Raw genomic sequence first — 16,920 nt, forward strand, 5'->3', positions numbered from 1 at the left:
CATTGAATGTGTGTGGACTCTTTCTGAATGTACATCCGCACACCACAAGAGTTTATTCTGTCCTAAGAGATCAGAAGGGAGCATCCAGATCCCCTATATCCCCTGGTACCCTCCTGTCTCCACCTTCCTAGTACTGACCTTGATTACAAGAACGTGCTAGACCCTTCTGGCCCTCTCTCTCACTTATGCCTCTGTTGCCTACAGAGGCTGGAAGTGTGCACTGATTCTCTGAAACTTTAGCTGTTCATAAATTGTGAGCCACGATGTGGGTGTTTTGTGCCTGGTCATCTGCATAGATCAGGTGCTTTTAACAGAAGAGTCATTTTTCCAAACACTGTTTTGTGCACTTATTTGCATTCCTATGGTTTCTTCAGGTACCAGGCATGCATCTGGTGTGTTTAAATTAATGTTGACCTAACACACACACACACACACACACACACACACACACACACACAAAACCCACTGATATTTTTTAATTTGCATATTTCTCTATAACTCCTTTTGTCCTATTTCACGCCTTGTACAACTTCCTTGTGAGGTGTATTCCTTTTCTTTGTTTTTTGTTTGTTTTCAATTTTTTTACTAGATATTTTTTTCATTTACATTTCAAATGCTATCCTGAAAGTCCCCTATACCCTCCCCCTCCCCGTCCTGCTCCCTTACCCATCCACTCATATTTCTTGGCTCTGGCACTCCCCTGTACTGCAGCATATAAAGTTGGCAAGACCAACGGGCCTCTCTTCCCAGTGATGGCTGACTAGGCCATCTTCTGCTACATATGAAGCTAGAGAAACAAGCTCTGGGGATACTGGTTAGTTCATATTGTTGTTCCACCTATAGGGTTGCAGACCCCTTCTGCTCCTTGAATACTTTCTCTAGCTCCTCCATTAGGACCCTGTGTTCCATCCAATAGATGACATTGAGCATCCACTTCTGTATTTGCCAGGCACTGGCATATCCTCACACAAGACAGCTATATCAGAGTGTGTTCAGCAACATCTTGCTGGCATGTGCAATAGTGTCTGCATTTGGTGGCTAATTATGGAATGGATGCCCGGGTGGGGTAGTCTCTGGATGGTCCATCCTTTCGACTTAGCTCCAAACTTTGTCTCTGTAACTCCTTCCATGGGTATTTTGTTCCCTATTCTAAGGTAGTATGAAGTGTCCATGCGTTGTTTTCCTTCTTGATTTTCTTGTGTGGTTTTTTTTTTTTTTTTTTTTTTTTTTTTTTTTTTTTGCAAATTGTATATTGGGTATTGTAAGTTACTGGGCTAATATCCACTCATCAGTGAGTGCATTTCAAGTGACTTCTTTATGATTGGGTTACCTCACTCATGATGATGTCCTCCAGGTCCATCCATTTGCTTAGGAATTTCATAAATCCACTGTTTTAATAGCTGAGTAGTACTCCATTGTGTAAATGTACCACATTTTCTGTATCCATTCCCCTGTTGAGGGACATCTGGATTCTTTCCAGCTTCTGGCCATTATAAAAACGCTGCCATGAACATACTACTGCAGGTGTCCTTCTCTGGGTATATGCCCAGGAAAGGAATTACTGAATCTTCAGATATTACTATGTCAAATTTTTTGAAAAACTGCCAGACTGATTTCAAGAGTGGTTGTACAAGCTTGCAATCCCACGAGCAAAGGAGGAGTGCTCTTCTTTCTCCACATCCTCGCCAACATCTGAGGTCACCCGAATTTTTGATCTTAGCCATTCTGACTGGTGTGAGGTAGAATCTCAGGGTTGTTTTTATTTGCATTTCCCTGATGGTTAAAGATGCTGAACATTTTTTCAAGTGCATCTCAAACCTTTGGTATTCCTCAGTTGAGAATTCTTTTTTAGCTCTGTACACCATTTTTTTGGGTTATTTGAATTTCTGGAGTCCAGCTTCTTGAGATCTTTGTATATATTGTATATTAATCCCCTATCAGATTTAGGATTGGTAAAAATCCTTTCCCAATCTGTTGGTGGCCTTTTTGTCCTATTGACAGTGTCTTTTATCTTACAGAATCTTTGCAATTTTATCTGGTCCCATTTGTTGATACTTAATCTTACAGCACAAGCCATTGCTGTTCTTTTCAGGAATTTTTTCCACTATGCCCATATCTTCGAGGCTTTTCCTCACTTTCTCCTATATAAAATTCAGTGTCTCTGATTTTATGTGGAGGTCTTTGATCCACTTGACTTAAACTTTGTACAAGGAGATAAGAATGGATCAGTTCTCATTCTTCTACATGATAACCACCTGTTGTGCCAGCACCATTTGTTGAAAATGCTGTCTTTTTTCCACTGGATGGTTTTAGCTCCCTTGTCAGAGATCAAGGGACCATAGGTGTGTGGGTTCATTTCTTTTTTTAAGTTTTATTAGGTATTTATTTCATTTACATTTCCAATGCTATCCCAACAGTCCCCCACACGGTCCCCGACCCACTCCCCCTCCACTTCCCTACCCCACTCCCACTTCTTGGCCCTGATGTTACCCTGTACTGGGGCATATAAAGTTTGCACGACTAATGGGCTCTCTTTCCACTGATGACCGAATAGGTCATTTCTGATACATATGTAGCTAGAGACATGAACTCCGGGGGTTACTGGTTAGTTCATATTGTTGTTCCACTTATAGGGTTGCAGATACTCCCAGTTCCTTGGGTACTTTCTCTAGCTCCTCCATTGGGGGCCCTGTGATCCATCCAATAGTTGACTGTGAGCATCCACTTATGTGTTTGCTAGGCCCCGGGATAGTCTCAGAAGAGACAGCTATATCAGGGTCCTTTCAGCAAAATCTTGCTGGTATAGGCAATGGTGTCAGTGTTTGGAGGCTGATTATGGGATGGATCCCCGGGTATGTCAGTCTCTAGATGGTCCATCCTTTCATCTCAGCTCCAAACTTTGTGTCTGTAACTCCTTCCATGGGTGTTTTGTTCCCAATTCTAAAAAGGGGCAAAGTGTCCACACTTTGGTCTTCGTTCTTCTTGAGTTTCATGTGTTTCGCAAATTGTATCTTATATTTTGGGTATTCTAAGTTTCTGGGATAATATCCACTTATCAGTGAGTACATATTGTGTGAGTTCTTTTGTGATTGGGTTACCTCACTCATGGTGATGCCCTCCAGGTCTATCCATTTGCCTAGGAATTTCATAAATTCATTCTTTTTAATAGCTGATTAGTATTCCATTTTGTAAATGTGCCACATTTTCTGTATCCATTCCTCTGTTGAGGGTCATCTGGGTTCTTTCCAGCTTCTGGCTATTATAAATAAGGCTTCTGTGAACATAGTGGAGCATGTGTCCTTCTTATTGGTTGGAACATCTTCTGGATATATGCCCAGGAGAGTAATTGCATGATCGTCTGGTAGTACTATGTCGAATTTTCTGAGGAACCTCCAGACTGATTTCCAGAGTTGTACAAGCTTGCAAACCCAACAATGGAGGAGTGTTCCTCTTTCTCCACATCCTTGCCAGCATCTGCTGTTACCTGAATTTTTGATCTTAGCCATTCTGACTGGTGGGTTGTAGAATCTCAGGGTGGATTCATTTCTGTGTCTTCAATTCTATTCCATTGATCTACCTGTCTGTTGCTGTACCAGTACCATGCAGTTTTTATCACAATTGTTCTATGGTACAGCTTGAGGTCAGCCATGGTGATTCCCCTAGAGGTTCTTTTATTATTGAAAATAGTTTTTGCTATCCTAGTTTTTTGTTTTTGTTTTTTTTTCTGTTTTTTGTTTTTGTTTTTGTTATTCCAGATGAATTTGCAAATTGCCTTTTCTAGCTCAGTGAAGAATTGAGTTAGAATTTTGATGGGTATTACATTGAATATGTAGATTTTGTTTGGCAAATAGACATTTTTACTATATTAACCCTGCCAATCCATGAGTATGGGAGATCATTTTATCTTCTGAGTTCTTCAATTTCTTTCTTCAGAGACTTGAAGTTCTTGTCATACAGACTTTTCACTTCCGTAGTTACAGTCACACCAATGTATTTTATATTTTTTGACTGTTGTGAAGTGTGTTGTATCCCTAATTTCTTTCTCATCCTCTTTATTCTTTGTGTAGGGAAAGGCCACTGACATGTTTGAGTTAATTGTATATTTAGCTACTGCACTGAAGTTGTGTATCAGGTTTAGGATTTATCTGGTGTAATTTTTGGGGTCACTAATACATGCTATCATATCTTCTGGAAATATTGATATTTTGCCATCTTCCCAATTTATATTTATTTGTTCTCCTTTTGTTGTTGATTTGTTCTCGCTAGGACTTCAAGTACTATGTTGAATAAGTAGGGAGAAAGTGGGCAACCTTGTCTAGTCCCTGATTTTAGTAGGATTGCTTCAAGTTTCTCACCATTTAGTTTGATGTTGGCTACTGGTTTGCTGTCTCTTGCTTTTATTATGTTAGGTATGGGCCTTGAATTCCAGATCTTTCCTCAACTTTTACTATAAATGGTGTAGTATTTTGTCAAATGCTTTCTCAGCATCTTATGAGATGATCATGTGGTTTTTGTCTTTGAGTTTTTTTCTCTAGTAGATTAAGTTGGTGGATTTCTGTATACTTAACTATCCCCGCATCGCAGGGATGAAGACTACTACTTGATCATGATGTATTCTTGGATTCAGTTTTCAAGAATTTTATTGAGTATTTTTGCATTGATATTCATAAGGGAAATTGGTCTGAAGTTTCCTTTCTTCATTGGGTCTTTGTATGGTTAGAGTATAATTGTAATTCTGGCTTCATAGAACAAATTGAATAATGTTCCTTCTCTTTTGATTTTGCATAATATTTTGAATAGTATTGGTATTAGGTCTTCTTGAAGATCTCATGGAGTTTTATACTAAACTCATCAGATCCTGGGCTTTTTTTGTTGTTGTTTGGGAGACTATTGATGACTGCTTCTATCTCTTTAGGGGTTATGGGAGTATTTCCATGGTTTATCTGATCCTGGTTTTAATTTGGTACCTGATATCTGTCTAGATAATTGTACAATTCATCCAGATTTTCCAGTTTTGTTAAGTATAGGCTTTTGTAGTAGGATCTGATGATTTTTTTGGATTTCCTAAATTTCTTTTGGTATGTCTCCCTTTTCATTTCTGGTTTTCATAATTTGGATACTGTCCCTGTGCCCTGTAGTTAGTCTAGCTAAGGGTTTGTCTATCATGTTGATTTTCTCAAACAACTAGCTCCTGGTTTGGTTGATTCTTTTTATAGTTCGTTTTGTTCTTCTTGGTTGATCTCAGTCCTGAGTTTGATTGTTTCCTGCCTTCTATTCCTCTTGGGAGAATTTGCTTCCTTTTGTTCTAGAACTTTTAGTTGTGCTGTCAAGCTGCTCCTGTATCCTCTCTCCAGTTTCTTTTTAGAGGCATTCAAAGCTATGGGTTCTCCTCTTAGGACTGCTTTCATTGTTTCCCATAAGTTTGGGTATGTTGTAGCTTCATTTTCATTAAACTCTAAAATGTCTTTAATTTCTTTCTTTATTTCTTACTTGACAGAGTTATCATAGAGTAGATTGTTGTTCACCTTCCACGTATATGTGAGTTTTCTATTATTTATAGTTTTATTGAAGATCAGCCTTAGTCTGTGGTGATCTGATAGGATGCATGTGATTATTTCAATATTTTTATATCTGTTGATGCATGTTTTGTTATTGATTATATGGTCAATTTTGGAGAAGGCATCATGAGGTGCTGAGAAGAAGGGATATCCTTTTGGTTTAGGATACAATGTTCTATAGACATCAACTAAATCCATTTGTTTCATAATTTCTGTTACTTTTATTGTGTGTCTGTTTAGGTTTTGTTTCCAGAATCTGCCCATTGATGAGAGAGGGTTGTTGAAGTCTTCCACTATTATAGTGTGCAGTGCAATGTGTGTTTTGAGCTTTACTAAAATTTCTTTTATGAATGTGGATGCCTTTGCATTTGGAGCATAGAAGTTTAAAATTGAGATTTCATCTTGGTAGATTTTATCTTTTGTGAGTATGATTCCCACCACCTTGTCTTTTTTGATAACTTTGGGTTGGAAGTCAATATTATTCCATATTAGAATGGATACTCCATCTTGTTTCTTGGGACCATTTGCTTAGAAAATTATTTTCCAGCCTTTTACTCTGAATTACTGTCTTTCTTTGTCCCTGAGGTGGGTTTACTGCAAGCAGCAAAATGTTGGGTCCTGTTTTTGTAGCCAGTCTATTAGTCTATGTCTTTTATTGGGGAAGTGAGTCCATTGATGCTAAGAGAAATTAAAGAAAAGTAATTGTTGCTTCCTGTTATTATTGTTGTTAAAGTTGCGATTTTGTTCTTGCGGCTGTCTTCTTTTAGGTTTGTTGAAGGATTACTTTCTTGCTTTTTCTAGGGTGTAGTTTCCATCATTGTGTTGGTGTTTTCCCATTAATATCCTTTGAAGGACTAGATTCGTGGAAAGATATTGTGTGAAATTGTTTTTGTCATGGAATACTTGGGTTAATCCATCTATGGTAATTGATTGTTTTGCTGGGTACAGTAGCCTAGGCTAAAATTTGTGTTCTCTTTGTGTCTGTATAACATCTGTCCATGATCTTCTGGTTCTCACAGTCTCTGATGAGAAGTCTGGAGTAATTCTAATAGTTCTGCCTGTATATGTTACTTGAGCTTTTCCCCTTACTGCTTTTGATATTCTTTCTTTATTTAGTGCATTTGTTGTTCTGATTATTATGTGTCAGGAGGAATTTCTTTTCTGGTCTAGTCTATTTGGAGTTTTGTATGCTTCTTGAATGGTCATGGCCATCTCTTTCTTAAGGTATGGGAAGTTTTCTTATATATTTTTTGATGATATTTCCTGGACCTTTAAGTTGAAATTCTTCATTCTCATCTACACCTATGTGGTCTGTGAATTTTTTCATGGGCATTCCGAACTTCTGGGCTAATGTCTACTCATCAGTGAGTGCATATCATGTGTTTTGTGATTGGGTTACCTCCCTCAAGATGTTATCCTCCAGAGACATCCATTTGCCTAAGAATTTAATAAATTAATTTTTAATAGTTGAGTAGTATTCTATTGTATAAATATACCACATTTTCTTTATCCATTCCTCTGTTGAAGGACATCTGGGTTCTTTCCAGTTTCTGGCTATTATAAATAAGACAGCTATGAACATAGTGGAGCATGTGACCTTATTACAAATTGGAACATCTTCTGGGTTCATGTCTAGGAGTGGTATAGCTGGGTCCTTAGGTAGTACTGTGTCCAATTTTCTGAGGAACCACCAAAAGGATTCCCAGAGTGGTTGTACCAGCTTGCAACCCCACCAGCAATGGAGGAGTATTTCTCTTTCTCCACATCCTTGCCAGCATCTGCTGTCACCTGAGTTTTTGATCTTAGCCATTCTGAATGTCGTGAGGTGGAATATCAGGGTTGTTTTGATTTCCATTTCCTTGATGACTAATGATGTTGAACATTTCTTTAGGTGCTTCTCAGCCACTAGATATTCCCTAGTTGAGAATTCTTTGTTTAGCTCTGTACCCCATTTTTAATAGGGTCATTTTTTCTCTGGCATCTAACTTTTTCAGTTCTTTGTATATACTGGATTTTAGGTTTCTATTTGTTGTAGGATTGTTAATTTTTTTTTCCCATTCTGTTGGTTTCCATTTTGTCTTATTGACAGTGTCCTTTGCCTTACAGAAGCTTTGCAATTTTATGAGGTCCCATTTGTTAACTCTTGTTGTTCAGGAAATTTTCCCCTGTGCCCATGTGCCCAAGACTCTTCCCCACTTACTTTTCTATTAGTTTCAATGTATCTGGTTTTATGAGGAGGTCCTTGATCCATTTGGAATTGAGCTTTGTACGAGGGAGGCAAGAATGGATCAATTTGCACTTTTCTACAAGCTAACTTCTACTTGAAACAGCACCATCTGTTGAAAATGCTGTCTTTTTTCTACTGGATTATTTTTAGCTCCCTTGTCAAAGAACACGTGAACATATGTGTGTTGACTCATTTCTAGTTCTTCAATCCCATTCCACTGGTCTACATGCCTGTCTCTGTACCAATACCATGCAGTTTTTTGTTTTTTTTTTTTTTTTTTTTTTAATTACAATTGCTCTGTAATACAACTTGAGGTCAGGGAATGTGGTTCCACCAGAAGTTCTTTTATTGTTGAGAATAGTTTACACTATCCTAGGTTTTTTGTTATTCCCAATGAATTTTCAAATTGTTGTTTCTTTTGAGATATCCCCCACTCTAGTTCTTCAGGACCCGCATGACGACCAAGCTGTACATCTATTACCTTTAAGCTGAGAGGCCTAGATCCAGCCTGTGTATTTTGTTAGTTACTTAGAAGCAGAATAGTTAATATAGTTTGTTGTTCAGGAGCTTTGGCTTTATTCTTGCATTATTTGTTTATCTCTCTCATGCAACTATACACTTAGCATGTGCACACTACACATTCAACTCCCAAAGTGAATTCCATCAAATCTCCAAACTCACAAGTTATCAATGAGTAGTCCACTGATTCCTATGTCTTTCTATGGTGCTTTTTAACAATTGGAAAAGATTGACAATCCATGTGTAATCTCTATCAATCATGGTCTAATCTCTCAGTAAGCAAAATGCATGAGAGGTATTTGGATACTCAGTCTTTATCCCCTACTATCTTTTTATCTTCTATTTTTATTTTATACCAACCCCAATTCCCCTTCTAGCTTTTGCACCAGTCACAATGTATTATGATGCAATCCTCCTAAGGCCAATGATACTCAGGCTTTTATGTCTCCAGGAACACACTATTTTAACTGTTTGGTCTTTTGTTACCTTATCTGCCTAAAAATTAATAATCATTATTTCATATCAATTGGTTCTATTTATACACACTGTGCATATATGTTATGTGATTATTATTATTAAAAAGGCATATTTTTTATATTTTCAAAGGACTCTGTTGGATAAAGGTGAAGATTAGATTCCCCCAGAAATGATCATGTATGACACAGCAGAAATATACTGAGACTTCAAAGTCTCCAGCTGTGCCAACCAAGTTCTCTTTCACACATAGTCTGTCTTTCTATGTTTCCATAATATTTTTATATTCTTTTTTTCATTGGTCCTTTTTTTCCTTTGTTCTGAGATCCAGTGAAGTCAGAAAAATGTTATTTTTCATCTTTATTTAAAGAGCATATTATTATTATTACCATTATCATTGTTTTATTTACATCTCAAATACTGTCCTGCTCCTGCACCCCCTTGCACAGTTCTTCACCTTATTCCCTTTCACTTTGCCTCTGAGATGGGTATCACCATGGGCATCCCCCTTCCCTGGGTCTGCAACTCTTTACAGGATTAGGCAGAACCTCTCCCACTAAGGCCAGTCGAGGCAGTCCACTGCTACATATATATTGGTGGCCTCAGACCAGACTTATTTCCTCTTTGATTGGTGACCTAGTCTTTGGGAGCTCCCAGTGGTACACATTAGTTGACACTGTTGGTCTTCCATGTTGCCAACCCCTTCAGTTTTTTCATTCCTCCCCCTAAATCTTCCATACATGTCTCTGACCTCAGTCTAGTAGTTGGATATATGCATCTACATCTGTCTCATTCAGTTGTTGGTATAGCATCTCAGAGGACATCCTTGCTAGGCTCCTCTCTGAAAGTACAACAGAGCATCAGTAATACTGTCAGGGTTTGGTACCTGCCCATGGGATAGATCCCAAGTTGGGCTGGTCACTGGTCTGCCATTCCTTTAGTTATTACTTCATTTCCCCCTGCATTTCTTTTACATAGGAACAATTTTAGGTTGAAAATGTATAGACTCAATACAATTTCCATCACTATTCCAATAAAATTCCTCACAGACTTGGAAAGAACAATTTTCAACTTCATATGGGAAAACAAAAAACTAGGATAGCCAAAACAATTCTGAACAATAAAAGAATATCTAGAAGAATCACTTAAGAAATATTAATAATAATAATAATAATAATAATAATAACCCACATGGAGTTGGTACAGAGACAGACAGGTTGATCAATGAGATAAAAAACGAAAACCTAGGAATAAACACATACACCTATGGACACTTGATCTTTGACAAAAAAAGCTAAAACCATACAGTGGAAAAAAATAAGGCATCAACAAATGGTGCTTGTCTAACTGGCAGTCTGCCTGTAGAAGAATGCAAACTGATTCATATTTATCACCATGCACAAAGCTTACATTCAAGTGGATCAAGGACCTCAACATGAAATCAGATACACTGAATTTAATAGAAGAGAAAGTGGAAAATAAACTCGAATACATTGGCATAGTTAGAAATTTCCTGAATATAACTCACCAATAGCTGAGGCTCTAAGACCAACAATCCATAAATGGGACCTCATGGAACTGCAAAACTTCTGTAAGGCAAAGGACACTCTCAACAAGACAAAAAGCAAGGTACAGAAAATGTTAGTGTGTGTAGTCTTACTTCAACTAGATAAAACAAGTCTGTTTATTAGGAAATATGTTATCATATCTTGACCATTGTATCAAGGCCTGTAGTATTTTCAGAGGACTGTTACTATAAACTCACTTGTTATTACCTTGTATCTGGTAGCTTATTTGTACCATTTATAGCACTTGTCCTCAACCTTCCTAATGCTGGCAATCCTTTAATACTGTTCTGTGGTCACCCCAAACAAATATATATATATATATATATATATATATATATATATATATATATATATTTGTTGCTTCTTTTATAATTGTAATTAAAAAAAATGTTTCATCTGTTCATGGTAAAATGTTTTATCAAGGTTGTGCAGAACAATGGAGACTCCTTTATAGCCAATTATAATGTAACCCTAAAAGGAAAGAGTATGTTAATATCTCAAATTTGGTTCCTATTGAAACAAAGAAAACTAAATTCAAGACTTTAAAGCCTTACCCAGAAAGTTTATTCAAGGTCCATGTCTCATGCAGCTTGCTAGTTAGGAGGGCTTTTTGGGCTTAGAGCAAAGAACAATAGCTGTAAAGTCATCCCAGGAACCAACTAGCCTTTGAGGTAAGAAAGGCATGCAAGGATAATCCTGCAGACAAGCTCAAGATGAGTAGTGGACCACCTGCTGATATGGTTTGAGCTTAGCCAGATGTCCTGCCCACCAAGATAAACACCCTCCCTTTAGAGTTACTCTCTGATGTTTAAATTGCCCATTTGTGTGTAACTGTGCCAATTCTTCCACTACCCCCACTCCTTTATTATATAAACTTTTATATTTTATTTACCAATGAAGTTCTTTTCGTGGTTTTAATGTACATGTTGAATATAATATTATATGCTATGTTGGTTTGGTTTTATCAATATAAGCTTTATTTATTCGTGGAACCTGCTACCTTAAGATACATATCTTTATTAAAAATTAAATTTAGATAAATATTACTTCAATTGTTTTCCCATCAGTGCTTATTAGTGTAAGAGTAGTATTAAGTATCCTTTGGTTTTCAAAGTACCTTAATGACATTTCATTTTTTGTTACTGCCAAATGATTTCAATGGTGTTCATTTTTCTTTTATTTTTATCAGTTTCTCTCCTAGTACTCTGTTCCTCCATCTTTCTCATGCACTCACTCATTCCTCCTGTTTTCATCCGCACCTGACTCAAATCTACCTACAAAATTTGTTTCCCTTCCTAAGGAGATCAATAAGTTCCCCCTCCTTGAGCTCTTCATGTTTTGCTTAGGCTCGCTGTATCTGAGGATTGTAGTATTATTTTCCTTTAAAGAAAAACGAATGTTCAAATATAAATGAGTACATTCCATGTGTGTTTTCCTGTGTCTGGGTTACCTCATTCAGTATAATTTTTTCTACTTCCATCCATTTGTCTTCAAATTTAAGGATGGTATCTTTTTTTTTTTTCCTCACAGAATAGTGTTCCATTGTGTATATTCACCACTTTTTCTTTATTTACTATTCAGTTGAGGGACATCTAGGTTGTTTACAATTTCTGGCCACTATGAGTATAGCTGCAATGAAGATGATTAAGGAAGTATCCTTGTGGTAATATGGAGAGTATTCTGGGTGTATGCTCAAAATAGGTATATCTGGATCTTGAGACAAAACAGTTTCCCATAGTCTGAGGAACCATTATGTTGATTTTCATAGTGGCTGTACTAGTTTGCTCTTTTTTTTCCATTTTTATTAGGTATTTAGCTCATTTACATTTCCAATGCTATACCAAAAGTCCCCCATACCCATGCACCCCCACTCCCCTACCCGCCCACTCCCCCTTTTTGGCCCTGGCGTTCCCCTGTACTGGGGCATATAAAGTTTGCGTGTCCAATGGGCCTCTCTTTCCAGTGATGGCCGACTAGGCCATCTTTTCATACATATGCAGCTAGAGTCAAGAGCTCCGGGGTACTGATTAGTTCATAATGTTGATCCACCTATAGGGTTGCAGATCCCTTTAGCTCCTTGGGTACTTTCTCTAGCTCCTCCATTGGGAGCCCTATGATCCATCCATTAGCTGACTGTGAGCATCCACTTCTGTGTTTGCTAGGCCCCGGCATACTCTCACATGAGACAGCTACATCTGGGTCCTTTCGATAAAATCTTGCTAGTGTATGCAATTTTGTCAGCGTTTGGATGCTGATTATGGGGTGGATCCCTGGATATGGCAGTCTCTACATGGTCCATCCTTTCATCTCAGCTCCAACCCTTGTCTCTGTAACTCCTTCCAAGGGTGTTTTGTTCCCACTTCTAAGGAGGGACATAGTGTCCACACTTCAGTCTTCATTTTTCTTGAGTTTCATGTGTTTAGGAAATTGTATCTTATATCTTGGGTATCCTAGGTTTTGGGCTCATATCCACTTAACAGTGAGTACATATTGTGTGAGTTCCTTTGTGAATGTGTTACCTCACTCAGGATGATGCCCTCCAGGTCCATCCATTTGGCTAGGAATTTCATAAATTCATTCTTTTTAATAGCTGAGTAGTACTCCATTGTGTAGATATACCACATTTTCTGTATCCATTCCTCTGTTGAGGGGCATCTGGGTTCTTTCCAGCTTCTGGCTATTATAAATAAGGCTGCTATGAACATAGTGGAGCATGTGTCCTTCTTATCAGTTGGGGCATCTTCTGGATATATGTCCAGGAGATGTATTGCTGCATCCTCCGGTAGTACTATGTCCAATTTTCTGAGGAACCGCCAGACTGATTTCCAGAGTGGTTGTACAAGCTTACAATCCCACCAACAATGGAGGAGTGTTCCTCTTTCTCCACATCCTCACCAGCATCTGCTGTCACCTGAATTTTTGATCTTAGCCATTCTGACTGGTGTGAGGTGGAATCTCAGGGTTGTTTTGATTTGCATTTCCTTGATGATTAAGGATGTTGAACATTTTTTCAGGTGCTTCTCTGCCATTCGGTATTCCTCAGGTGAGATTTCTTTGTTTAGCTCTGAGCCCCATTTTTAATGTGGTTATTTGATGGATACTTCAATGAATCTTAGAAGTTGGGAACAAAAGAGCGATGGAAGTAGTTACAGAGACAAAATGTGGAATGGAGACTGAAGAAATGACCATCCAGAGACTGATTTACCTGGGGATCCATCTGTGATGGTTTGTATATTCTTGGACCAGGGAGTGGCACCATTTGGAAGTGTGGCCTTGTTGGAATAGGTGTGACCTGGTTGGAGTAGGTGTGTCACTGTGGTTTTGGGCATAAGATCCTCACCTTAGTTTCCTGGAAGTCAGTCTTCTACTAGTAGCCTTTGGATGAAGATGTAGAACTCTCAGCTCCTCCTGCACCATGCCTGCCTGAATGCTGCCATGCTCCCACCTTTATGGTAATGAATTGAAACTCTGAATCTATAAGCCAGCCCCAATTAAATGTTGGTTTTTGATAAGACTTGCCTTGGTCATGGTTTATGTTCACAGCCATAAAACCCTAACTAATATACCATCTCATATACAATCACCAAACCCAGACACTGTTGTGGATGCCAACAACTGCTTACTGACAGGAGCCTGATATAGCTCTCTCCTGTCAGGCTCTGCCAGAACCTAACAAATACATAAGTGGATCCTCACAGCCATGCACATAGGGTCCCCATTAAAGAAGCTAGAGAAAGGACCTAAGGAGCTGAAGAGTTTGATGACCCATAATAGGAACAACAAAATGAACTAGCCAGTACCCCCAGAGCTCCCAGGCACTAAACCACCAACCAAAGAGCACATATGGTGGGACTCGTGGTTCCAGCTGCATATACAGAACAGAATGGCCTAGATAGACATCAATGTGGGGAGAGGCCCTTTGTCCTATGAATGTTCTATGACTCAATGTGGGGGGAATGCCAGGGCCAGGAAGCTGGAGTGGCTGGGTTGATAAGGAAGGGGAGAGAGGATAAGGGGTGGGTGTTTTTCAGAGAGGGAACCAGAAAAGGGGATACCATTTGAAATGTATATAAAGAAAATATCCAATAAAATATTAGAGAAATTTCATATTAGCACTTTAAAAGAACACCCAAAAAAGCTCTAGAACAAAAAGAAAAAAATGACACCCAAAAGAAATGGTGGCATGAAATAGCAAAACTTGGGGTGGAAATCAATAGAATAGAAAGAGAAAAATATTTTTAAAATCCATGAAATAAGTATTGGTTCTTTGACAAGATCACTAAGATCAAAAACTCTTATCCAAATTAACTAAAAGACAAAGAAATAATATCCAAATTATTAAAACCAGAAATCAAGAGCAGGACATAACAGACACCTGATAATTTGGAAAGATTACCAAAATGCTTTCATCTTACCATAAGGATACTTGCTCAACCATGTTAATTGCTGCTGTATTCATAATAGTCAGTAACTGGAAACAATCTGCATGTCCATAAGCTGAAGAGTTTGTAAAAATGTCGTATATCTATACAATGGAATATTACTCACCTGTTATGAAAAAATTGACATAAGGAATCTGCAGGCAAATGCATGGAAATAGAAAAAAATCTTCCTGAGTAAAATAACCTAGTCCAATTAAGATAGATATGCTATGTATTGATTTATATGTTGATATTGACTGGGCTGTATTGTTTTTGTCAACTTGCCACAAAGTAAAGTCATCTGAGAGAAGGAAACCTCATTTGATAAAATGTCCATAAGATTAGGCTGTTCAGGCAAGACTGTAGGGCATTTTCTTAATAAGTGTTTGATGGGGAGGGATCCTGTCCATTGTTTTTACTACCATCAATGTGCTTGTGGTTATGAGTTATCTATGAGAAAGCAGACAGAGCAAATCATGTGGAACCAGCCACTAAACAGTATCCATCCATGATCTTTGTATCAGTTCCAGCCTCCAGGTTCCTGGCCCATTTCAGTTCCTGTTCTGTCTGTCTTCAATGATGAACAACAATGAAGAAGTGTAACCCAAAGAAGTCCTACCCTCCAGCAACTTGCTCTTTTGTCATAGTGTTTTGTGACAGCAATAGAAACACTAAGACATTCAACATTACATAAGTGATGACCAGTATATAATTGGTAGATCCACGGAAGTTAGATATAGAGGAAGGGACTGGCACAAACCCATGGATGCCCATGGTATGGGGAAATAGAATGGTTTTATTAGTGGACAAAGGTGGACAAGAAAGAGATCAGGTGACATGGTGGAGGGAGATGGCGTTGAGGAAGGGAATGCAGGGAGAGATAGTTGAAAGAGAGGGACATTTGATGAATGATGAGAGAAAAGAAGTAGATTTGGAAGCGAGGGGAAGTGGAAAAAGAACTGTGGGAGTAAAATTTTTGGGGACAGTAAGCAGGGTAATATTATATGAGAAATTACTTTACTTTAAATTTTACTACAAAGAAAAAAAAATAAACATGGCAGAGGGGCTCTCAGGACTGTACATTTTACCTCTGAACTATTGGGCTTTGATGGATTCTTGGTGAGGTGAACCATATAAAAATTGAAGTATACACATTCCATGAGTGACAGGGGCAATCGATGATACACATAAGTGGATGCTCACAGTCAGCTATTGGATGGATCACAGGGCCCCCAATGGAGGAGCTAGAGAAACCACCCAAGGAACTAAAGGGATCTGCAACCCTATACTGGAACAACATTATGAACTAACCAGTACCCCAGAGCTCTTGACTCCTGCTGCATATGTATCAAAAGATGGCCTAGTTGGCCATCACTGGAAAGAGAGGCCCATTGGGCTTGCAAACTCTATATGCCCCAGTACAGGGGAACTCCAGGGCCAAAAAGGGTCGGTAGGGGATTGGTGGGGAGGGTATGGGGCACTTTTGGGATAGCATTGGAAATTTAAGTTAGGAAAATGCCTAATTTAAAAAAATATTTTTATAGCATTATTTTTTGAGATAAATAATAAAGTAATTGACCTTTTTTTTTATAACAGCAAATAGCAGTCTACCAGTAAGAGTAACTGGCTGAAAAAAAAAAGTTACCTTGCTTGCTTACACATGGTTAATCTATAAAAAGTTGCTTAGATATAAATATATGTATTCTAGGAGAAAATTTGTTTTTTTATCCATAATTTATAAACAGATCATTGTGGGAATATATTTGGAAGATGCTTTTCCTCACATATACTCATAATTATTCACGAGAAGAAAACAACAAGTAATCACCTTGCATTTTATAATACGTGAAAGATTTTACACAGATAAGTAAGCAGTGTGAGAAAAGTAAAGTTGGAGCTGTGTTCCATATCAAATATGAGTATATATGTAAAGCGGTTGATGCTTTGCTCTATCCATCAAAATATACATGTAAAATTGCTTGTGACTCTTAAAGCTTGCTTTTTCACCAAGTGTGTAAATATGTCAGAAATAAGATCATGGGCACTGAAAACAGGGTTATAGTTGCATTATGCTTCATTAGGGGATTACAACATCCAGAACTGGACATTGGCCTGGTACCCTCAGCTATCAGGATGACCACCGAGTATAAGGA

This window comes from Mus musculus, chromosome X, assembly GCF_000001635.26.
Source record: "Mus musculus strain C57BL/6J chromosome X, GRCm38.p6 C57BL/6J".
In the NCBI taxonomy this organism is placed as follows: Eukaryota; Metazoa; Chordata; class Mammalia; order Rodentia; family Muridae; genus Mus; species Mus musculus.